Raw genomic sequence first — 27,194 nt, forward strand, 5'->3', positions numbered from 1 at the left:
TTGCCCTCTTAATATTTTGAAAAAAAAAAACAAAAACAAAAAAAAAACAAACTTGTCATGTGAAACATTCCCTTAATCAAACTACAGACTTGGGGCTATAATTCAGATTAAAAATTTTTTTCCCTCTAAATCTAAACTTATTTTCTTTGACTTTGGGTTAGATATTTGGTCCAATTATAGCTATTGCTTTGAGATCTCCTTTAACTTTTTTCTGTGGGCTAAGAACTACATAAAGGATACCCTATTAGTTGTGTCTTTAGAACACATGTTTTGGTAATGATTGCCAAATAATAATAATTAGCATAATGCTTAGACTTCTGGATAAAAATACACATTCATTTTCTAAGACCATAGAGACTATTTCAGCACCACTTAGGTTTTACTAAAGGATAATATTTGTTTTGAGACTTGAATTCTCCAGTACACTTCAGACAGCTTCCCTTACTCTTTGTAAAAAATCTATCCTCTGCTTTTCAATTTACTTTTAATCAAGCCTGAATCAAAGATTTGGTGACATAATATTTTATCAAAGAGTAATAGAATTTTCTTTGAGGACAACTTCAGTTTTATTTTATTTAGGGCTCCTTAGGTTGAATATGACAGAATATCCAATTCAAATTGCTATAAGAAAAAGTCAGTTTTTTGGCTTAGGTAACTGTTAAATCCCAAGGGTGGTATCATTCAAGGAGTCTGACTAGCGCAGAAAATATTCCCAGAAAGCCCAGTTTTTTTGTTTGTTTGTTTCTGTTTTTTTGTCACTTCTCTACTCAACTCTATATGTGAACCTTCTTACCAGTACTGGAAGGATGGTCACATGAACTCTAGCCTATATCCATGTGATTCAAGTTCTGTAGAAAAGATTATCTGCTTTTATTTCACAAGTTTCATCAAAAGTCTCCTTGGTCTTAGGGCTTTTGACTGAGTCATATGTACAATACATCCTTGAAACAATCTTTGCTGCCAGGAGAACATGAAGCATGAATGGTTTTAGGTGAACAAGGACGTAATTCTGGAGTTATGGTTGAGGTTAATTTCTTTGAAAGTGCATAGACTGAAAATATGGCAGTAGTAATAATCACCAGATGTAGGAATGCATGCTTAGTTTCCAAAAGAACATATATCTATGAAAGATGTATCTTATACATTTTATAAGCTGTATGTTAATTATATTACTTTCAATATGTTCCACACTTTTGGTTTCAATTTCTCTGTAATGCAAAGGCTATTTATAAAGAATTTAAAATATCTAAATGGTGGGGCGTATTAGTCTGCATTAGCTGCTATAATAAATTACCATAGACTGAAGGTCTTAAACATTATAATTTTCCCACAGTCTGGAGACTGGGAGTGAAAGATCAAAGTACCATCAGGGTTGATGTCTGGTGAGCTCTGTCCCCTGAGGGTGAGAATTTCTCTCTGTGTGTTCCCATGGCCTTTCCTGGGTGTGTGTGTTTTGGGCAGGGGGATAGGGTGTTCTGTGATATCTCTTCTTATAAGGACACTAATCCTATAGGATGGGGGCCATACCCTTAAGACCTCATTTGATCTTAATTACTTCCTTAGAGACCCCATCTCCAAAGACAGCTACCTTGAGTGATAAGGATTCAAAATAGGAAGCTTAGGGGAATACAAACTTTCAGCCCATAACATGGGTTTTTGTTTATTTCTGTCATTAATTTATAGATTTATTATGATTCTTTTTCAAATAACTGAGCATTTCAATTAATATCTCTGTGCTTTAATTTCATTATCTGTAAAATGTTGATAATAACAGCATCCACCTCATTGAGTTTTATTTATTTTTTCTTTTAAAATTTTTTTTAAATTTCAGCATATTATGGGGGTACAAATGTTTAGGTTATGTATATTGCCTTTGCCACACTCAAGCATGCTTCAAGCATGTCCATCCCCCAGACAGTGCGCACTGCATCCATTAGATGTGTATGTACCCATCTCTTCCTTCCCCCTCCCATTTGCCCGACACCCAATGAATCTTATTACTATATGTGCACTTAAGTGTTGATCTGTTAATACCAATTTAATGGTGAGTACATGTGGTACTTGTTTTTTCCATTCTTGTGATACTTCACTTAGTAGAATGGGTTCTAGCTCTATCCAGGATAATACAAGAGGTTCTAAATCACCATTGTTTTTTGTGGCTGAGTAGAACTCCATGATATACATATACCACATTTTATTAATCTATTCATGTATCGATGGGCACTTGAGTTGTTTCCACATCTTTGCAATTGTGAATTGTGCTGCTATAAACATTCGAGTGCAGATATCTTTTTTATAGAATGTCTTTTTTTCCTATGGATAGTTTTCAAGATCCTTCTCAAGAAGATATTGGCCTATTTCACTCACATTCAATCATTCCCACCTTTGTATTTTAAAATTACATCACATCAGATTAGCCACCATTCCTTGTCATACACTTTCACATCTTTCTACCATGATATTATCCATGACATTTTTTCTGTATAGAATCCCCTTTTCATTTCTTCTTCATGTGGTGAAGTCCTATAAATTCTTGAATACCCAACTCTACAAAGACTTCATACTTTTCTCCCAAAATGAATTAATTCTTTATTTTATTCATTCATAGCACCTATTCTATGTTTCTCTTTTATGTACATATTTATTCAATGTTTCCCTCATTGTAATATAGGGGAAAAGCTGTGTATAATTAATTTTGGTTTCCATTACAACACAGAGTCTGTCCCTAATATTTATACATATATAATATTAGCTATTCAATTAAAATAGCATAAATGAATGTATTTATTGTGGTATCATTCTTCATTTGGTTCTGTGCCCCAGACCCAGAACCTAGCCTGAACTCTTTTGACTGTATCAATAGGCTCTATTGTTTTCTAAAATCTATCTACCACACTTCTTGATTAATGAATAAATAGAGAAGAGAGATTTACATCTGGGTTTTTATTCTCTATGTCCTTCTCTGCTTGTGTCCCTGTAGATTAGCTGTGTCCGGCTACTGAAGGCCATGGTTCATGTTATATGGACTGCTGCTACAGGTATTTTTTTTATTTTTTATTTATTTATTTTTTTTGGTTTCTGGTACCTACACTCTCTGCTTGCTTCATTAAACTTAGTGGAGAAAAATCCATCCTGGTGTTGGTAGTCTGGGACACTGTATCTTCCCTTACTGCTCAAACATTTGTAAATAGTCACTTTATTATAATCCCCCAAATTACCAAGTTTTCCCCAGGTTATTCAGTTTCTCCCAAATTGCCCTCACTTTCTTCTTCAGACCCTAACTGATACAGTCACTGGTATAGCCATGCCTCTCATGTAATGTTAAAGGGCTGACATGGAAGCAGTGAGACTCTGAGATAATATAGTAAATGCATATTTTGGCAGCCACAAATGAGACTGATGAATTTTAAGTCACAAACTTTTAGGAATCTCTCTTTCTTGGGGAAAGCAATCCCTCTTTCCTTCCCCTGAGTTTGAGTGAACCAAATTTTCCAATTGTGCAGTAGCGTTTCAGTGATTGCACTTGGGAGGTTTACTGGAAAGTGTCATGCCCATGCTCCTTGGGACACCCCCATCATCCCTCATTGTATCTCTGTGCATAATAAAAGTCAGACCCGACATAGTTCAGATAGTGACACACAAGTTCTGATACACAAAGAGCTAACAGTATACATTGAGAGACTTGCAGGACCTCACCAATTTATATTGTCAAGAGTCTAGGCAGCATGTATGTAAATATATTTTAAGGATATTAGATCCAGGAAAATAATATATAAGGCTTGATCAGGCTGAATTAATTGACACTAGTGTATTTATCAAGGAAGTGGGCTATATTGTGTTGGTTCAAAGAACCAGAGGAGGCCTTATTGTTTACTATTTTGGCCCCTAACTGTCAGATTCAACAGGGATCTATGAGATTAAAATAATAGAAATTTTCTTTCCTACGATACAGTTTCATATGGAATTTAGTGTGTTTAAATGCATCTATTATGTGCAACATGTTCTGGGCTTCCTAACCATGCCATCTGGCAGGACTAAGGTAATACTCCATTCACCGAGGTATTAAAAAATGCATTAATAAAGGGACACTAGCATTCTTAAAAGCTCTTGGTGGCTGTCCCATATAGTTCTGAGATGCTGGTGGCTGTTGATGCATTGAAATTCAACTGCCTGATTTTAGTGGGATTAATGGGATTCCACAGTGGAGAGGCCAGATATAGTGCTCAACTCTAAGAAATAAGGTAGGCAGAGTTAATACAATAATCAACACTGAGATGGACAGATAATTAGAATGTCTTACCCAAAGAGATCTATCACAATAGCTAATTGATCACAGTGTCTTATGAATGAAAATGATAAGCAGACTACTAAGGTGCTTCTTGGTTTATGTATATTTATATATAAATCAAGATTTATATTCATTTTATATATCGATTATATATATAAAATCCATATATGAGATAACACTGTACATTCATACAATCAATTTTCACTATACTCATTATTTCTAGTAGTTACATTCTATAAATTGCCATGAACACTAAATTAGTGAATACTGAACCATTGCTGCAAGGGGAAATACAAAGTTAAATTCCCGTGAGCCTCTGTTCACAATATTTTCATCAACTAATCAACATATAACCTTATTTTATGTGTTTCTGTTTAAAGATACTTTATTTAATATGTATTGCTGATTTACAAACATTGAACTCATGGCCAACAGCACTATAATTCATGTATGTATGAAGCTTATCTAAAGCACTATTTTGTTCATAAAGCATATCACAGCCTTCTTGAAGTTAGGAACATTAGCCAGCACTTTAGCTCTATGCTTGGGGACATTGTGAACAGCAAAATCACCCAAGAGGGCACAAAAATTTGGAAAACATGGCACTGAATATACTGAGAAAAGAATACTTGTTTGCATATGAGAGCTGAAACAAGAGGGCAGAAAATTACTTTGTTCAAACTCAGCTGGGAATCTGAGCTTTGGGTGACTCAAATTTTTTGCTGCCTGAGCATGTTGGCAAATGACTGCAAAAGCCCTGTGACTATTGATTTTGGGGTTATAAAAAAGTTTTAGTGAGTAGATGAATTCACATATATGGAATCTGTGGATCATAAATATTGACTGTACACACACACATGTATTATGTTAGATATGATGAGAAGAATCCTATTCATTATTCCATAGTTGGCATTCACACCCTCTTTTGCAGATCTTAGAACTAAGGCAGGTCAGATACCAAGCGTCCATTTGTTGAGGTGGAAAACAGATCCATTTGAAGAAAATCACTTTTTACCTGACTCTTCACCCAACTGTTACCCAGAAGAATCTGTAGGCATTTACCAGAATGGCTATGCAGTCATGAATATAAAATATCTGAAATTTTCAGAGCTTAACAAATATTTGTTTTGAATTGGTAATAATCTCCAAAGCCATGATGATCAACCAGTCATAGGGAGGTCTTATGAAGGTCAAGAAATGAGTCCTAGACACTTTTTCAGCTGTCTAACAGTTGGTCCAATGGGACTGCGAATGTATCCTATAGTTATTTTCTTATTCCCAGAATATGTAAAAGGAAGAGGTTCTAGACAGATAGGGTAACTGGCAAAACTCCCATATTGATTTCCTGCCCCACATAGTGACAGCCATTATAACAAGAAAGGACAGACAAGTGGAAGCACTTGAGATTTTCCCCTCCTTTGCAAGGTAGTAAAGACACAGAAGAATCCTGGGAGGGTGTTTTATTTTATACCACCTTAAAATATTTGAAAGATACATTGTTGGAGATTGGATCAGCATTCACATTGAACTCACCTGGTGAGTGACCATCTGAATAATTAACTTCTTATATGATTAACATTCCCAGAGTTAATCAGGTAGTGATACCGATTGCAGCTGTGGTCTTAGATATGCTTTTGTTATTGGAATAAACAAACAACAGCAACAACAACAACAAAAAAAACCCCAAAAACCTCTGGCATCTGAAATACAACTATTTACCTAGAAAATGCTCCCTCCCTCCAGACCTAACAACTATAATAAAAATCAATTTCACTTTACACAACAAGCAACAGTATTTCATATTGCCTTAAGATTATATCAATTCTCATTTTCTCTGTCATAACAAATTCCAGAGATATCTTTATCACCTGGATATTCCATGGACTAGCATGCTAGTCTATTATATTGATGATGTTGTAGTAATTAAACTTGATGAGCAGGAAGTGATAATCACCTTCTAGTTGCATTAGTAATACATAGGAATGCCTAAGGATAGAAGAGAAAATCTATAAACATTTAGGGTCCTGTCATATTGATCTAACTCATAGGGGTCTAGCAGCCTGGTGTACATTTTTATATCCACCCTAAGTATACCTACTATTTCAAAATATGACACATAAGGGACTTTTTTTTTATTTTTATTTTTTGCTATGCCTCTTTGGGTTTTAGAAGCAATGCCTATCATTTTTTTTTCCTGTGTCCCATTTCTTAGTAACCAGTAATTGCCAATTTTGAGTGGGGCTAGAACAAGAAGGAGTTTTGAATCAGGTCACACACTCCGGAGCAAGCTGCATACTACTTGGGTCTTATGACTTGGCTCACCTAACAAAACTGGACGTGGCTGTGGCAGAGAGAAATGACACATGTAACATTCAGCAAGCCAGGATAGAAGAATCACTATACAGATCTCTAGGCTTTTCATCAAACGCTACCCTTTCTTTTGGCAATTACTACATTTCATTTGAAAATCAATTTGTGGCATGATACCTAACTCTCATGGATACTGAGTGTCTGATCAAAGAACACAAAGACTATCTGACCTTAACCATTCATCATATACTAGAAATTATCTGATCTACTGCATTATAAAATTGGATGTATGCAGCAGGATTCTGTTGTAAATTAGAAAGTGGTATATACAAGTTTGGGTCCTAGCAAATCCAGAAAGTACAAGTAAACCTCAGACTCTCATACTACAGCTTTGCAGCTTCTATCTAAATCTATACCTATCAATTCATGAATATTTCCCTACAGTTTCTGGTATGCCAGCACCAGTTGAATGTGATGGCCACTGTATGTACTACTACCTACTCAGGGGTGGCCCTGAAAGGCAATGGAGGAAGGCAATTCTTTAGGTCTTATGTCTGTGTTTACCTTGTGTGAACAAGAGATGACACAAAGTACTGATCTATACTAATTTATCAAAAGTTTATGATAGGTTTACCAGGGATAGTAAAAACAGGATTGGAATATTGATGACAATGATTTCATGACAGATATGTTGATGATCATCTTGGAATAGGTACAGACTGTTAAAATATTCATGTCCAATGTAAATGTCTATTTACTACAGAGATGAGTCTCAGTAATCATATGGAAAAGATAGCCATTTTGTGGATATCACAAAGCCTCTTTTTCTACCCACTCCAGTGCTTATTCAATAAAACCATGTACAAAATGTTATAACAACAGGGATGGAGGCTATGCATGGGTTCAAAAACAAGGATTTACCCTTATATTAAAACTAATCTGACTTCTAACACTGCTGAGTCCCCAAACTGCCAACAATGGAGGCTTATGCTGAAGCCCTTAACAAGATCATTCCTGGAAGAACTAGTGGACAATAGGGCAGATTGTTTATGTTTTGTTTTTTTTTTATTTTATTTTATTTTTTTTTTTTGAGACAGAGTCTCACTTTGTTGTCCAGGCTAGAGTGAGTGCCGTGGCGTCAGCCTAGCTCACAGCAACCTCAAACTCCTGGGCTCGAGTGATCCTTCTGCCTCAGCCTCCCAAGTAGCTGGGACTACAGGCATGTGCCACTATGCCTGGCTAATTTTTTTTATATATATATCAGTTGGCCAATTAATTTCTTTCTGTTTATAGTAGAGACGGGGTCTCGCTCTTGCTCAGGCTGGTTTTGAACTCCTGACCTTGAGCAATCAGCCCGCCTCGGCCTCCCAAGAGCTAGGATTACAGGCGTGAGCCACAGCGCCTGGCCTAGATTGTTTATGTTTGACCCCATGTTTCATGCGTGGAGAATGGGGGGAGAGACAGGAATTAATCTTTATAGGAATAGTCATATTTTATATCTTTGGAATTTCTTTTCCACCCTCTGAGGTTCTGCCAGTAACACCATTTGTGGACTTACAAAATGCCTATCCATTGTCATAATATCCCATACATTCCGTTTGACCAAGGGGCACACATTATCAAAAGTGAAGCAAAGGACTTGCATCTACAAAATTTAGTATGAATTTACCAATTGACCCAGAAGCAGTGGGATTAAGTAGAAGATAGGAATAGGCTGCCAAATACCCAGTTATGATGCCAGCTGAATGGCCACACCCTGTAAGATTGTGATGTTGTCTCATAAGATTCAATACATGTCTTTAACAAATATCCAATATATTGTGATGTATTGTGACATTCTCTCCTTAACCATATTATGTGGGTCTGAGAAGGGTCTGAGATCCTTTGGGGAAAGAATCTATAATAAAGCCACATGGTTAGGCCATTAATGTTCATACAAGACTTTCTTAAAGGGACATGCAGTTTCTAAGTTGATTGCACACTGGAAAAGAAATGCCCCCAGATATTTCTAGAGTTAATTGATATAGACTCTGGTTTTGTGCTTATCCTTAAAAATACCAAATGTTACAAGCCATGAACTGATGTGGTCAAGTGACAATTGAAGTGTTGGCTTAAGTCAGTTTAACAAGTGTTCAATGAAACCATGTATACATCCTGGGATTATTTACTCAGTTCTAGAAAGTATATTGGAAAATAAATATACTTAGTTGCTGGCAGAATCTCTGCACTTGTTATTAATAATATGAACACAGTGAAGGTGGGAAGGGTCTGAACTTATTACTATTGTGAAAAAGGTATGAAAGTGTCTATATGAATGCCTTGCCAAGATGATAAACTAAAATGAAAACTACTCTCTTAGAGAAGTTGCTAAGAATAAATTGAAAAATATGGTGATTCTTGCCACATCTGCATTTAACTTGCTTGTTTGGTCATTGCAAACCAAAAAGGGTGATAAAAAATAGTAGTAGAAAACAAAACAATAAAATAAAATACTTTTTCAGATGTTGATATCAATAATTTCTTTGGTTTTGGATATGGTAACTTTACTGGAGAAAATCAATGCAGTTTCTGGCACAAAATATATAGATATCAACTTAGAATATTCTTTTATTTATTTTGTATTGTCATTACAAAGATAAATCAGAAATAAGTTGACTTTGTATAGAAAACCCAAAAATATAGCTTTTGTCTCTTAAACCAGAACTGTTATTCTGATTTCCATCCTGCTCCATCCTGCCTTGTTATCTCAGAGAACATCACATTGATCCATTTAAGAAGTGAGATAGAAACTATAATTTTAAAAATAAAGTATGAGTCCTAAAAAGATAAACTGTACCAAACTGTGATGTGCAATATAAGCTATCTAAACTCAATTTTTAAAAACAATTTAACACCAAGTCATTCAGATTCATAAGTTTCATAACAACATGCCATCATAATAATAGTGACTCCACATGGATTCATGTATTTCAAATATAGACTACCCAGTGCTCCAGAAATTTGTGTGGATTACAAATTCTGACAGTTTTCAAAACCCAAAGACACCTTTGACTCATATGTTTATTGCAGCCTTGTGAGAGCTCAGAGGACCTTGTTAAGGCATACCCAAACCCCCGACCCATGGAAACTGTGAGATAATAAATGTATGTTAAATTGCTAAGTTTGTGGTATTTTTGATGCAATATAAAACTAATGCAGATTTTGGTAGCAGAAGTGGGATGCTGTGCTGACAATTACCTAAAAATGTGAGAAACTTTAGAACTGGGCAACATATTGATGGTGGAAGAATTTTGTGGAACATAATAGAAAGCCTAAATTGCTTTAACACATCAACTGCCATATGAGTTGTATTTAACTCATGCTAGTTTTGAGTCCAGGACTTTGTAAAGCATATGCAACTCACACGTCTCTTCACATTGGGAGCCAGGTGAACTATTTTTCAGGTTTCATATAACTCATAAATAAATAAAATAACAAATTTTTCTTTAAATTAGGAAGGATCATTTTGTTTTCAAAGTTTTTATTCTATTTTCATAATAAAACACTGTGGCCCCAAAGAAAAAATTTTTTTTCTAGTGTGGCAGTCAATTTGTTAAACAGATTGTCAGTAGAAATCTGACTTGGAGGCAGCTGCAGATGAGGACTCAGAAGTGAGGCACAGGTTATTGGAAGCAGAGGGATGGGGACTTTACATTATGCACCAGCAGAAAGCTAAGAAAAATTGCCTCCTGCAGTAATGTGGAAAGCAGAACTTTTTCTTACTCCAAATACAAAGTAGAAATGATATATGAAGAATTTAATAATATAGCTAATATTTCCAAGAAAGTTGTTGAAGGTGATATCTTGTTTCTTGTTGATACTTATAATAAAATGGAAAAGGAGAGAAAGAAATTGAGGGAGGACTATTAAATAAAAAGGAACCAGGACTTGATTTTTTTAAAAATTCTTGGTCTCTCCTTATGGAAAAAGATGCTAAAATTAAGAGATTCACTGTCAGGAAAGCATGCTCTAGAGTAAAGGTCAAGATGTTAACTGTACATTTTGCTAAAATTTCAGAAACATAAAAAGGTCAGAGTATTCAGTTACACAAAGGGCTCTTTTATGAGATTAAGAGTATGCCTCACAGATCCTCTCAATAAAACTATAGGTCCTCTAGGAAGTTTAAGGGCATTATCCCTCAGCCATTTCAGTAGGACCCAAAAGTAGAGAAGATGTTACCTCAAAATGTCTGTATCTTTTGTCTAATGGAATGAAGTTCAGTGAAATCTATGGTAGACTTACACAATTTTTGAGAAATTTATTTCAGTAAAAAATTGCCAGCCTGGACTGTAAGAAGCAGAAAGAGAAAATATATGCATGCTATACATCTGATGAAGGGCCTAATAACTAAAATCTATGTAGAACTCAAGAAAAGCAGCAAGAAAAAAATCAAAGAACCCCATGAAAAAATGGGCAAAGGACATGAACTGAAGTTTTTCAAAAGAAGATAGATAAATAGCCAACAAGCAAATGAAAAAATGCTCAACATCTCTAATCATCAGGGAAATGCAAATTAAAACCATAATGAGGTATCACTTAACTCCAGCAAGAATGGCTTTTATCAAAAAGTCCCAAAACAATAAATGTTGGCATGGATGCGGAGAGACAGGAACATTCGTACACTGCTGGTGGGGCTGCAAACTAGTACAAGCTCTCTGGAAAGTAATATGGAGATACCTCAAAGAGCTACAATTAGAACTACCATTTGATCCAGTAATCCTCTTACTGAGCATCTACCCAAAGGAACAAAAGACATTCTATAAAAAAGACATCTGCTCTAGAATGTTTATAGCAGCACAATTCACAATTACAAAGACATGGAAACAACCCAAGGAAGTGCCCATCAATACATGAGTGGATTAATAAAATGGGGTGTGTGTATACCATGGAGTTCTACTCAGCCACAAAAAACAATGGTGATCCTGCACCTCTTATATTATCCTGGATAGAGCTGGAACCCATTCTACTAAGTGAAATATCACAAGAATGGAAAAACAAGCACCACATGTACTCACCATCAAATTGGTATTAATTGATCAACACTTACATGCACATATAGTAGTAACATTCATCGGGTGTCAGGCAGATGGGAGAGGGGAGGAGGGACTGGAGAGAATATAGTCATTAGGTATATTCACACCTAAAGAGTACGGTGCACATTGTCTGGGGGATGGACATGCTTGAAGCTCTGACTTGGGTGGGGTAAAGCCAATATATGTAACCTAAACATTTGTACCCCTCTAATATGCTGAAAGAAAAAATAAAAATAAAAAAAAATAAGAGCGTTCTGGAGCCCCAAAATTCTATTGGCAGTAATCATGCTGATATAATTTCTCTGTAAATACATGCTACATTTCATGAAAAAAAAAAAGAAAGTTTGACTCAGAAGAAACAACTGAGATCCCAAACAATACAAATGAAAGCCAGGGAGGATTATTTCTGGGCTTTAAAACCCAGAGGAACTATGGCTGGAATTTGTCCAACTGTACCTCAGAACTGCTATGGACCAGTGACTTCTTTTTACCTTCCTTTCTGAACCAAAATAACTATAGCTATTATCCTATACATGTCCCACTATTGGTTGGCTGTGTTTAGAAAAGATAATTTTTCTCTTTAGTTTTACAGGCCCACAGATGGTAAAAAATTGTTCCTAAAGAGCTATATTTAATGGGTTAGATATACTCTGGAGTCTCATCTATACCTGAACTTGATCTAGATGATAATATAATGGATTTTGATTAAGTGAGCAAATCTGGGAAGCGTATGAGACTGTTAGGAACCCAGGGAGGTGGTGAGTGTATTTTGCATGTGTGAGGACCATGTATCTCTGGAGGCTAGATGGCAGACAGCCTCCAAGGTAACCCGCAATGGCTCCTACTTCTCTCTTGTTGTTCATACTTTTATGGTTCTGGTTCTGAGGTATAGGAAGCCATGTGAATGGAACATGAAGGTAAGGAACAGACACCAGCTGACATCGAACAAAAAAATGAGAATCTTACATTATAGTCACATGAAACTCAATTTTGTAAACCACCTGAGAAAGACTAGAAGCAGATTCTCCCCCATGAACTTCCAAATAAGAGCTCAGGCTGGCCAAAATCTTTATTTTGGACTTATGGGATCCAGAGCAGAAACTAGTTGTCCTACCAGAATTGTGAGATAATAATTTGTGTTTTGTAAGCAAAGTTTATTTTAATTTGTAGCAACTTGTATGGAACTGGAGACTATTATCCTAAGTGAAGTATCTCAGGAATGGAAAAACAAACACCACATGTACTCTCTTATAATTGCGAACTAAATGATGGGCACACATAGGCAGAAAGAGATGTAAAGGCCGTTGGAAACTAAGAAGGTTGGAGGGTGGAAGGGAGTAAGAGGTAAAAAGTACACAGCAGGTACAATGAACACTTCTGGTGGTAGGCACACTATAAGCCCTGACTTAAGGATTCTATAAGGTATCCATATAACAAAAACATTTGTACCCCCCTAATATTTTGAAATTAAAAAAAAATCTTAAATTGCCCATAATCTCCTGATCCAGAGATAACCACTTTATTTTTTTATTTTTCTTTCAATATTTTTTTCTGAAAATAGAATTTAAAGGAGGGAAGTATTTACATAATTCAATTTACAATGTAAATACAATTTTCTATCCAGATTTTTTTCACTTATAATAATCTTAAGAGTATTTCCCCATGTCATTTAAAATTATTCAAAGACATTGTTTTAATGCATGATATTTCCCCTCATAGTTTTTATTACAATTAACAATTCTGCTATGGTGGGACATTTGAGTTGCTTTCAAATAACTCTGCAATAAACATCTTTGTGCATAAAAAATTATGTAACAATACTTATTTATGTATGAATGTGCTAGAAATTGCATATGTATATTATTTTGATATGTTTCATTTTCCAGAATATTTAATGATATTATCCAGTACCTAAGCACAGGTAGTGTAATGATTTCTTAATAAATATTCATTGAATAAATATTTGTAACTATCATTATCATTTGAAGCACTCTTTTATGTACAATTAAATCTTGCACTGAATTGCATTTCTTTGAAGTACTTCTTTAAGGTATTTGTATTTGCCACTAATCTTTACTACTAGCTTGTTTAATTTGTTACTTTGAGCATCTCATTTTATATGAGGAAAGATAGGGCCAGAAAGGCAAAGCAACATTAATGAGAACACACTAGAGCTAATGAGCCGAAAAGTTGAGGTATAAACACAAACTATTTGACAGGCATACTGGAGATCTTTCTGGTATATCATGTGAAACATCATTTATGCAGAATTTGTTGAATTTTACTTTTCATAGTAAACTGTATTATACAAAAATAATTGAAATCTAGTCAATTCTTATATTATGATGCTCGTATTGCCACATACCTCTTGTGATAAATTGTATAATCAACCCAAGAAAAAATACTAATCCTGGCAATTTTTCCTCCTATTCTCCAAATATTTCAATCCTGGATCCATTAAAAATAGTGATTTTTTAATAGCAGTCTATGAACTGGCAAACCATCAAGAGTGCTAATGTTGGATTTTTTTCTTGGCTGTTTTTTATTTCACTTCCTCATTTCTTTTTTTATGAGATTGGTTTATGTTATTTGATTTCTCATTAAATTTTATATTTGTGGATTTATTTTATGATTTCTCAGATGTGCCAAGACTCCCTTGCTGCAAGTGATAGTAACAAGATGGATAACTTTGAGGGGACCATTTATTTGACAAAAAATTGTGTCTATATGCTTTCCTACCAAGAGCATTCTGTTATATTTATTGTTTTAAGAATAACCTACAGATTTCTATGTTCTAAATTCTGTTTGGTTTTTTAAAAACCATTCTTTATGTCATCTATGTAGCAGCAAATAAAATTCAGATTTATAAATGCTTTTTATTTCATATTGTACCATTTATGACTAGGCCTTATAAAAGTGAACCATAGCCATAGACCTAGGGTGGAAACTAATTGGATCCTTTGGAACATTGTTACTTTTTTAATCAAGTAAGAATAATAATATTAACTCTCTATTCTTCATAGGACTGTCAGAAAAGTCAAATGAGCAAATATTCATAAAAATGCATAGAAATGGGAAAACACTGCTATTGTTTTAATTGTTGTTTTCCCTTGTGTTGGAATATGATGTACAGAGTGGTGATCATTATTTGCACTGCAGTTGTTCTACAATGTTCAGCTGATTCTCTCTGGCTTTCCTTTTACAAAGTGCCAATGAGAGGTGTTTGGTTTCATTTTATAACAATAAACATAGTAGTTCACAGGGCTACTGTAGTTTGTGATTCAGTATTTTAGAAACACAAGGGTTATTTAAAAGATATATACCAGTAATTCAAAGGTTCACTATATAGTGTAGTGATCTCTGGTAGAGCCATTGAGTTATAAAAGAGAGTTTATTTATATATACCTGGTAGGATCTAGAGGTGAATAAGTAAAATGTTGTGGACTTGCACTTTTAACATTTTAAAAATTTATGTAGTTGCTATATGAGTAATACAGTTTAAAAATAATATAAAACTATTTCTTAAATAATACAATTATATTAAAAGAACTAGGAAGTAGTTCTTATACTGTGTTTTATCAAAATTAAAATTTTTAAATACAAAAATGGATGATAAAATTATTTTGATTTAGATCGTGGTTTTGGCTGAGCATGGTGACTCATGCCTGTAATCCTAGCACTCTGGGAGGCCAAGGGAGGAGGACTACTTAAGGTCAGAAGTTTGAGACTAGCCTGAACAAGAGTGAGATTTCATCTCCACTAAAAAAAATAGAAAAATTAGCTGGGCATGGTAGTGTGTTGCCTATAGTCCCAGCTACTTTTGAGGCTGAGACAAGAGGATCACTTGAGCTCAGGAATTCTGAGGCTGCAGTGAGCTATGATCATACCACTGAACTCTAGCCAGGGTGACAGGGTAACACTCTGTCTAAAATAAAAAATAAAAAAACAAGATTGTGATCTTTCTCCTTTTAAGGGAAATTTTCAATTTTGAGAGCCATGAAATTCTTCAAAATGGTGTGTAGCATGTATGTATGTGTATATCTGACCACCTTTTTTTCAGCTACGACTCTAAATATGGTAGGACATGAAGGATCTATCCAATGTCCTTCACTGCTCTTCCTATGTGCTGTCTTCTTAAGTGATGATAAACAGTACAGTGACTGTAAATCCATCTTTATAACAGTGACTTCTAATTATGTATTTCTATTTCTGTCCTTTTACTGAGCTACAATCTCACATATCCTATATCTACTCAACATCTCCATTTAGATATCGGATATACATTTCAAATTCAACTAAGCAAACAGAATTCTTATTTTAATACCATTTAACTTATTTCTCTTTGTTCTTTTCCATATCATTAAGTGGTATTACCATCTGTCCCATTGTTCAAAAGAAAGAAAAAGAGAAAGAAGGAAATAAAAAAGAGAGAGAGAGAAAAGAAAGGAAAACCCTAACATTTTTCTAAGTAATTGCCAAGTTATTTTGATTTTACTTCAAAAATTTACCTTGTAGATGGGTGCAGTGGCACATGCCTATATTCCCAGCTGCCTAGTAGGCTGAACTGGGAAGACTGCTTGAGCCTCGGAGTTTGACATCTCCATCTGGAAAAAAAATTACCTTGTTACCATTTAATTCTCAACAACTCCATCAATAACACCTTATTGTAAGTCATGATCACCATTTACATAGGATAGTGTAAGAGCCACTTAACTAGATATAATACTTCTCCCTGTTTATCAAGGTCCTGTGGCATTTAAATATTTTCTCAAAAAGCCCTACCCTTTGTGTATTTGGAAAATCAACACATTTCCATGTGGTTTCTGAAAATCTATATGAAAATTTTTTTGCTTCATGTAACAGTGGAAGGGAAGCTTAGCATAACTACCTTCATTTGCTTCTAACCCACTGTGTTAATATCCTTTAGGTTAAAAGCTTCTGCTGAGCTATACACATAGGGTAGATAAAAGGTGACAACCACCCCTTTCTAAAACGAACTCCCAGGGAGGTAGGAAGAGTATACACACAAGAAACAATGCTATATTAAAGATTTCTAGGAATATCCTGATATTCATCCTCCAAAGTTAACTGAAGAGTAAAGAAATTTTATAACCTCCTCAGACCCTGACTGATGCCCAGATGTCTGCAGTCCTTGGTTACCTCTTGCAACCTGAACACCCACCCCCTTTTCCCCTTCTCTTAAGACAAAAAAGAGCCTAAAGTTCATACTAACTTAGGTAGTTCTTTAGACATTAGTCTGCCATCTTCTTTAGACATTAGTTTGCCATCTTCTTGGTTTGCTGGGTCTCTGAATAAAAGTCTCTTTCCTTGCTCTAATACCTTGCTTCTCAACTTATTGACTGTCTTGTGGTGAGAGGTACAAGCTTGAACTTGGTAACACTTATATTTTCTTCTACTACATTTTGTGTATCTATTAGACTCTAAAACTCATTTAGAATTCAAGATGTTTTCCTTCCTTAGTTTTCCTCTTTGATGTATGCCACTGTGATATGAGACACAGTCTCTCTTCAATTCTTTCTCTCAGTTGCACTTACATGAAGCAAATATGTAAATTTTCACCATATTTAAGGTAATAGTTAGAAAATTATAATGGAGTACCACAGACTGATTATTAGACAATGATGTTATTAAGAATACTTTACACATTCTCAATACTCAAAATCTTCTTAATGGAGACACTTTTCTCTGTGCCCACTCACTGCCATGTTGCATATTCCCTTTTCTTCTCCCACTTATTTTTCTGTAAGCTTATATTCATAATGCAGTCCAGCTTGCCAAATTTTGTTTTACTCCTCTTTCCAAACTCTGTCCCAGTGGAGGAAGGCAGGAAAAAGATGACCGCTTACATCTTTCACATTCAAAATGGCCTATCAAGGTATTTTGCTAAATAAAAGCCATCTACTTCAGAGAGAAATTGTTCCCCCTTAGACACCAAAGCAAGCATTTTTTTTAAAAAAAACACTGACATACAGATATCTATTTATATCTCATTTCCTCTCAATGGTTACCTTTTGATTATGGAATAGACATCAGATTTCATAAAATAGACAATCAGATCCTAATATTCTATTCCAACTTAGCTTCTTTTAATTTCTCTTGTACCTTTTATCATATAGCCAAATTAGCAAACTTCTCCTTTCTTAACCAGATCACAATCTTTCAATGCCTCTGCACCTTTCTTCATGCTAGTCAATTTTGATTCAAATATTCTTCTGCAATTCACCTGCTTGAAGAATTCATATTTTAAGACATAACATTCATATTACCCTCTTTAGCCACCAAATAGAAAAAAGCATTCTCTTCTATATGCCATATTTCCTTGTTTACACCACCAAACTAAATAGATTTTAATCACTGATTTAAGAATCTTTTCTTCCTCATTAGACTGTGTATCCTTTGAGAATATTTTTTGTTTGTACTCCAGCATCAAGGTGTTCTAAATGCTCAGTAAGCCTTTATTTTGGCTCAATAATTGTTTATTAATGCACAATTATTTTAATTGTCTATCCATGGACACAGATGACCTTTTCTAATGGCCTCTACCCTAATGGATCTCTACCCTTGAAAGAAACATCTTCATAATGTCAAGTTGTATTCTGGAATGGATCAAGTTTTAGGTTTTATTCCTGTTGTTTACTAAGCCTATATCTTTAGGCAAGTTACCCAGTCTCTCTAATCCTAATTTATTTTTCTGTAAAATAGGCATCATGATAGTACAAGAATTATAGCTTTTTTAAAATAAAAACAACTAGGTAATGCTAAAGTATATATTTAGCATTATACAGCAAATAGTAAATACTAAATTAATGCTTATCTTTCTTTTACCCAGTTGTAGGCATGATCAAAGATCATCCTTAGAAATAAAGAGCAAACTGAATTAATGAAAGAATCTTGAAAATATAGCACAATTCCAGGTGCCATATCCAGCACCCCAAAGCCAATCCCTTTCCTCCAACTCTTTCCTCCCCCAAATTAATCAAAAGACTCAAAAACAGTGGTAAACTGGTATTGCCTCCTTGAATATCATATGTATATGTTTTTGGATTAGGCAATCAGAATTTTTAACCCTGCCTTCATGTTTTGACTTATGAGCATGTTCTTGTAAGCAAAATTTAAAATGAGTGTTTTGTTTCAGGGCTGAAGTTGAACATGTGTGACTTATGGAGCCTCCTCATTTTGTTTCTTGGTATTGATAAAAGTAATATGGCAAATCTAAAAATTTCAGAATGCTTGCAGGAAAATATTAACATATGTGGGTTGTTATAGGGTGATATTTTTAGGATTTCCTAAAACATTATGACAATAGTTATTGGTTAGATTTTGCAGGTTGTTTATTTTGCACATTTTTGTTACCTCCTTTTGGGCCATAAATAGATATTTACTTTTTAAAACCTCTTGTTTTTTATAACTTAAAATATTTATTTCTATAATAAGAAACAATGAATTTGAAATTCAATATTCTCATTTCTGTTAAAGGTTATTTTTATTCTAGATTTTGTGATATGATACAAGTTTTCAGCTGTCACAAAATATATTCCATCTTTTTCATCTTCTGAATGAAAATTGTTAAATTTGTTCAAGCTGCTTGGTAATTAAAAATAATTTGTTTACTAATTTGGACACAGTTGATTCAGCCCAGAGCCTTCTTGAAATCAAATAATGTAAACCACCAAACAGGTTTTTAGCCAAAGGAATAGAAAGGAAAATCAGATTAAACTACTAAAATATTCAGAAATTCTACTTGAGCTTCTGGAGGTAAGAGAGTTGCTTAATAAGACAATGCCAGATTCTTTTAAAGATTCAAACAGGCACTTGAGGTATAAATATTTATATGAAAATATTAGAATTTTTCATTACAATATGAAAGAACATCTTCCAAACAAAGATTTGGCCCATGACCTGCTCCTGAAAGGCAATTGCTAGACCTTAAAATAATCTGCCTGATAAATGGGTGTTTACCTGGGGGACCTGGGCCACATGGGATAGTTTATTCTAACAATGTTAATTGTGGTGGGAGCCTTGGGCCAGGCAATATCAGTTTGACTTCTGGAGTGGCTGGAGATGCAGCAACTAAGGTCAGCCATGGAGGCTGTCAGCAATGCTTATGTGACCAACCCTCAATAAAACCCTGGATACCACAGCTTGTGAGAACTTCTCTGGTAGAGAATACCTCACACATATTGCCACATTGCCACATTGCCACATATTGTTCCTGGTGGAAGGAAGTACTGTCTGCATGCTTCCACTAAGAGAGAACAACTGAAAACCTACACCTGGTATCTCCTGGGCTCTGCCCTATGTGAATCTTCCTTTTGGTGATCTTACTCTGTGTCCTTTTGCTGTATCAAACTGTAACTATGAGTATAATGGCCTTTCTGATTTCTGTGATTCTTTCTGGAAAATTATTGAAACTTAAGGTGATCTTGGGCACGTACTGAACTATAGTTGTGAACATGTCATTTCCAACAGCCAGCAATCACTCTTCCTTTTACAAAAACTCTGCTTTAATTCTCTACATGGGGCTTGTTATTTTTTTTTCTAAATAAAGATCTTCTCTGAAGGTTTACTGCTGTTTCCCAAGCACATTAGCACGTTACCTGACACAAAGATGGCATTCAACAAATATTTATTCATTGAGTGAATGAATAACAAGCCTACTTATCTTCATCCTATATTTTTTCTATGTTAGGAAAGTAAAGACTTTTCAGATGATGTCTATTACTTTCTATCATCCTTATAATGGCCACATGTCAGCTACCACCCCATTTTTCTCCTTCCTTTTAGAATTATCTGTATTTGCAGTCTCAAATTCTCTCCTTGCATATTCTCCTAAACCCAATCTGATCAATTTGTCTCTACCCATATCCTGCTTGCCAGTGATCTTCACATTGCTAAATCTATCAGTAAATTCACAGATGGCCTATAACTTGACCTTTCAGTGGTGTGTGGAAGAGATAATCATTCTCTCATTCTTGAAAAGCTTTCTTCCTACTTGACTTATAGGAGACTGCAGAACCTGGTTTTCCATCTACCTTTTAACTGATACTTCTCATGATCTTTTGCTGGTTCTCTCCCTGTCCTCCATTTCCTAAATATTAAAATGCATCCAATCAATTCTTGGAACTCATGTTTTTAAAAAATGTATACTTATATCCACAGTGCTCTCTCATATTCTCAAAAACCTTAAGTAATATATCTATGCTGATTATTTAAAATTGTTTATCTCCATCTTAGACCTCTATCCTAAATTTTGGGCTCATATATATTTAACTACTTACTTACCATCTCCACTTGGATGTCTACTAGGCAAGCCAAACTTAAAATCTAATTTTAGGCATCCAAATATTCAATGTCTAAAAGTGAGCTCTTGGTATTTTTTAACCACATTTACTTCTCCAAAAGTCTTCTCCATCTCAATATATGATAACTACAAACTTGCAGTTTCTCAGGTGAAAAACCATGGAGCCTTTCTTAATTCTTCCTGTGACTCTCTTCCTCATCAATCCACCAGAAAATCCCTGGACTCCAACTTCAAGCACTTAGAATCTTAACACTTCTCACTAACCCTAGTGCCACTTTTGTAGGTCTAGTCTCAACCAATATCGTCTATCACCTTATCACTATAATTATTAGTCCCTTATTGTTCTTTCTGCTTCCTCCATTTTATTGTTCTTCCTACATTCAATTGTTAACAGAGGAACCAGTACGATATTGTTGCAATGTAAGTTCAATGAGACAATCCTCTCTTTAGAAACCTCCAATGTTTTCATGGCTCACTGGGCATTAAAGACAAAGAATTTCCAATGGTTTGTAAGGTTCCATATGATCTGTCCCTACCATAATCCTCTTTGATGTTACCTTCTACGTTTTGTCTCCCTTTTCCATATTCTAGTCACACAGCCCTCACTGGCTTTCCTTAAACACTGCAGGGATACTTTTTCCTCAGGATCTTTGCATTTACCATTTCTTCTGGTTGTAATGCTATTCCTCAAGTATTTGCATGACATATTCCCTCACCTTTATTAGGCCTTTACTCAGGTATCATCTTCTCAATGAAGATTTCCCTTTCCACTCCAACCAAACAACCCACACCACCATCGACTCCATCAACACTTCAATACTCTCAATCCCTGTACTATAAATTATTCTGCACCTTGACATTTATCGCCAACTAAAACATGATGAATAAATATTTACTCATCATTTCTATCGTATATCTCTTTCCTTTTTGCTGGAATATAAGCTCCATGATAGAGGGTTCTGTATCTTCAGTTCCTAGAACAAAGCCTACCACATAGAGGTCATTCAATAAATTATTGGTGAGTAGTTGCTGAGTATGTTTTTCATTAAGACAAGAATTTTTTTTACCAGTGAATGAGCTGAATAGATGTACAGTAGAAACCACTACAAAAATGTGGAATAAATATGGCTTTACAGTCCCCAAAATGTCATTTGCCAGCAAATTACTTGTTTTTAATAATTAGCAGTTTCTCAAATTGAAAGAGTGATATGCTAATATAATTTCTAAAATTTACATAATGATTAAATGAGATAACTTATATAATAATGCTTGACATTATAGTAGATGTTCAATAATGCTAGTTTTCATTGTCCTTGGATTGTGTGTTTGTGTGTATGTGTGAGCATCATTTACAAAATGCTGTCAATTACTATAACTATAGTAAGCACCTCAAGATACCATTAGTTTGAAGTGAATAAACAAGTCTTTAAAAATCATAGAAACTTGAAGCTGAAGGCAACCTTAGAGATCATCTCTCCTAAATACTTCATTTTTGAGATAAAGTAAAACCTGGAGAAGTGATTTTTGATGAAATTGGACAAATGATCAAAGTGTCCTGAGACCTACTGAAGAGTTCTTTGAAATCACAATAAAAATAAGAAGATAGAAGCACTCATTTGTCACAGCCTGAAAGGCTGAACATTGTCCCCAAATGTAAGACAAGGTTTCAAATGTGAGATTGAATCATTCAAGATACAACCATTACCTAGTGGCTAAAGAGGACCTTTGAAAACATTAGAGTAAGAAATAGACTACTTCCATTTTCCCCCTTCTTTTATTTGGACAGACTGATGTTATAGAAAATTCACCTGGCATCCAGTCTTTGGTACCAAAGAGAAGACCCTAGTCGTGCAGTAACTAAACTGCAGCGTACTCCAAGGTTTGCAGCTGGGAGATAATCATAAGTCTGGAACATGTTGAGCTAGGAAGCTGAGAACAAAGTGTTTCCAATTCATGAGAACTACATTTGTGTTATAATGACCATAGCTGTCTTAGTGTTGTTTCACTTAAAAAATGATACCTTTCCTGAATAGAGGTGGGGAAGGCAAAGTCAGCCCCAAAGACATGCAATCATTATTGCCCTGTAATTGTGCAGGCAGGTTAACTGGTCAGGCTGTTCCTTTGGATTTGGCTATTTTAGAAATAGAAAGAAATTAAAGGATAACTATAGCTCTATTGCCAACTATCTTGGAAAAGAGACAGTCAATCTTCTCTTTTGTGCTTAGCAGAAACATTAGTGGTGTCACCTCAGGGGTGGGAAGCTTTATTGTCTGGGTGTAATCAGTATGGCCTGGAGGGCTTTGTGAAATGCACATTCTTTTCTTAAGAAAATGAAAGTATTTCAAAAAGCTCACTTGTCTCTTTTCAATGAAAAACTATTCCTTTTCTGTGCCAGTAATATCTATACCAAATATGCATAAGTAGACTACTAAGTTCTTACACTTCATTTGCTTAAAATGCAACTAAGAAAAATGAAAAATATCCCTACTAAAGTATATATTCTGGACCCTCTCCAACTCTATCCTTCAAACTCAAAATAATACTATGAAAGAAAAATTATATAACAATTGTACACGGCTAGAGTAAATTATTAATTTTCCAATGTGGATTCTTGAAAATTGCTGCCAATAGCCATTATGCAAAGAGGATTATATGGCTTTACAATTTGTTGTCAAGTGGGTTTGCCCTGTGCTTTCAATTAACTAAGAGAAACCACACATATCTATATAAAGAATATAAGGATGCAAGAATATCTACATTTCTGTGCATTGCCTGTTTAGCTGCAATTTGATTTGTCTCTGTTTTATTCCATGGGATAATTTTGTTATCCCTTCTGGTAAAGAAAGGAAAATAGCAGAGACAATAATAAGTAGCAATGGTTATGTTATCTCAGCTATAGTAATGCATTTTCAAGGTATTGATACCATATCCTTGTTTTTAATAGTATCAACAACCAGTGAGAACAATCATCAGGTATTTAGCTCCATTAGTATTTGTCAGAAATGTATAGTCAATGTAAATAAGAACAATGGATAAAAATCATATCAGGCTAGACAATTGTTATAAAAAGTATATTACCATTGTATCTGACCTGCCCCTATTTTGCTCTCTATTATTGTTTGCTAATTCCTATGATTAGTATAAATGATGCATTGAATCCTCAGGGACGTAACTGCTCCAAGTTTATCTTAGCATTTCCTGAATTGCACCAGTTAGTACTTTTACAAGACTTTATGCTGGATGTTATAACTTTCCCCTTATGGAGAATTGCCACCCACTGGATGATAGAAGGCAGGTTAGCAACAAGAAAGGGTGGCTAAATTTTAAAAAAAAGTAATGACTTAGGATTTATTTCACAGTCATTTACTGATTGCCTTCTATGTACTTCTATGTGTAATAAAAACATTATCTCTCCTGGTTAGAGCTGGAACCCATACTACTAAGTGAAGTATCCCAAGAATGGAAAAACAAGCACCAGATATATTCTCCAGCAAACTGGTATTAACTGAGTAGCACCTAAGTAGACACATAGGTGCTACAGTAATAGGGTATTGGGCAGGTGGGAGGGGGGAGGGGGGCGGGTATATACATACATAGTGAGTGAGATGTGCACCATCTGGGGGATGGTCATGATGGAGACTCAGACTTTTGGGGGGAGGGGGGGAATGGGCATTTATTGAAACCTTAAAATCTGTACCCTCATAATATGCCAAAATAAAAAAAAAAAAAAAAAAAAAAAAACATTATCTCCTTTTTCTCCTCAAGGAAATTTCAATCCAAAAATCTGCCAAGCTATCCAAGGAAAGTTCAGGTTCTAAATCCTAATTCTGACTCATTAGTCATATGACCTATGGCAAGTAATTATTTAATATTATTAATCTTTACTTTCATAACCTGAAAATGGAGATATAATTGCATCTTGCAGAGAAGTTAAAATAATTTTTAAAAAATGTATGTAAAATGATTAGGATTTTGTCTGACATAGTAGATACACATGTGTGTTAATTTGCTTCACCTAGGACAGGGTGCCAATTATATAACTCTCAAATCTCTCACCTATGGGAACTAGAAATAGGACAAGGGAGATTATGAAGCAAAGAAACAAGTATCATTGCATTCACCCTCATAAATTCTTTTAGGTGAAGAAAGGACTTGAAAATTCTTTCTCTCTCAGGGACTTGAAGGGCTCAACGTTAATGACAAATAATCAAGGTAACATTCACAAATGTTTTAATTAATTGTATAACCATGAGGCTTGGATATGGAAATTTGCTTCGATTTGAGTCAGTAACTGAGGGAGAAATGTATCCCCCTTCTTTAGTTTCCTTTTGCATGACAGGATTTCTCATGCAGCTGGTATCAGCTCATTCTTCAGAAAAATATACCCTCCTAAATTGATTTGAACCAGCAAATGATTTGTTAAATTATTTGAAATAGCTCAAGCAAGCTCTTCCGCAAAGGGGAGTAGAATTTATACTTGTAAGAGGGCTGTTACAGTAATTAAACAAGAGGATTCATTCCACCAGATGAATACTGTTGGTTTTCTGTTTCATGAGAGTGAAGGAAGTAGGAGGAGGGGCTCTCCCTCCATCTGTGATCATTTCTCAGTAATAGCTCAACATACAAGGTCATCTCCACCTCTTTCTCCTGCTAGTTGAACTCATGCATTTAAGGAGCAATGATACCAACTAATGATTACTTTCTCTCATGGTTCAAGTTTTTTGTTTTTTTTTTTTTTTTGAATTACAGTGTTAGTTGCTAGCCCATACAATTCTGTAGGAGTTTTATTTAATGGTATTCTCTATTTGTCCTTTAGTTTTTAATAAGAAAACCCTGCTGATCTGCCTCTCATTTTTCCCCAAAGCATTTCAACTAGAAGATGAATGCTAATTACAGTTATCTGGGGGAGAACTGGAGGGGAACCTTAAGGTTAAAAACAACGTGGGTATGTCCTGAGGATTGACTCCTCCCACCTGCTACTTTCTAGGTAGAAGCCTCTGAATGGAGGGCATTTCAAAATGGTTTTTATAAACCTCGATGACCCAAGACTAATACTTTCATGTGTTTTTGAGGATTCAATTCCTGGGCTTGACTAGTTCTATCTTGAGTTTATAATTATAAATATGTTGTAAGCAAAAATGTATAAGTACTATGACATGTTTTAAAATGGGTGGGTATCTAAATAGGATACAAAGGGAAAGAGCCAGAAGTAACACAAAGAAGAGATTCTCTTAAACTAGAGAAATGAGCTTGGCATATTTGAGTTAGGGACACACCTTTTACTTTTGACATAGAAGCTAATTACAGTACCACTATGGGAACTCTCATGCATTGCTGATGGGAATGCAAAATGAGACAGCCTCTCTGGAAAACAGGTTTCTAGTTTCCCATGGTATTACACTTACCACACCACCTAATAATCTCAACCCTAGGTATTTACCATAGAGAAACGAAAACTTATGTTCACTGGAAAACTTGCATGTGAAAATTTATAGCAGCTCTGTTTATAATCACTAAAAACAGAAAACAACCAGATTCCTACAAGTGAATGAATAAACAAAGTGTGGTAATCTGTACAATGCAATAGTATGCAGCAATAAAGGGAATGACTGAAATTAGTAATAATGTATTGTATACTTGAAAATTGCTAAGACAGTAGATTTTAAATGTTCTCACCACAAAAATAAGTATGTGTGGTAATTCATATGTTAATTAACTTTATTTAGTTGTTCCATACTTATACATATATCATCATCATAGTGTACACCATAAATATATACAATTTGTATTTGTTAATGAAAACATAAATTAATTTTAAAAAGGAATGAACTATTGATACGCACAAATATGTCAAAACATCATGCTGAATGAAAGAAATCAGTTTCGAAATGTTATATACTGTATAACTCCATTTATACTAAATTTTTATAACCACAAGACTGTAGTGACTGAGAACAGATCAGTGATATGAGGGGTGATACTAGGGGAGTGTGTGACTACAAAGGAAAACACGAGAGATTTTTAAGAAGATAGAGCTGTTCTATGTCCTAGTGGTTATAGAAATCTATACATTTGTTAAAATTTATAGAATTGTACACAGTAAAACCAATTTTATTGTATGTTAATTTTGAGAAAAGCAATAAAATAATAAAAATTAAATATTACACAACAAAAATAATCCATTCATTTGCCACCTGAATGT

Source organism: Microcebus murinus, chromosome 4 (assembly GCF_040939455.1).
Source record: "Microcebus murinus isolate Inina chromosome 4, M.murinus_Inina_mat1.0, whole genome shotgun sequence".
NCBI lineage: Eukaryota > Metazoa > Chordata > Mammalia > Primates > Cheirogaleidae > Microcebus > Microcebus murinus.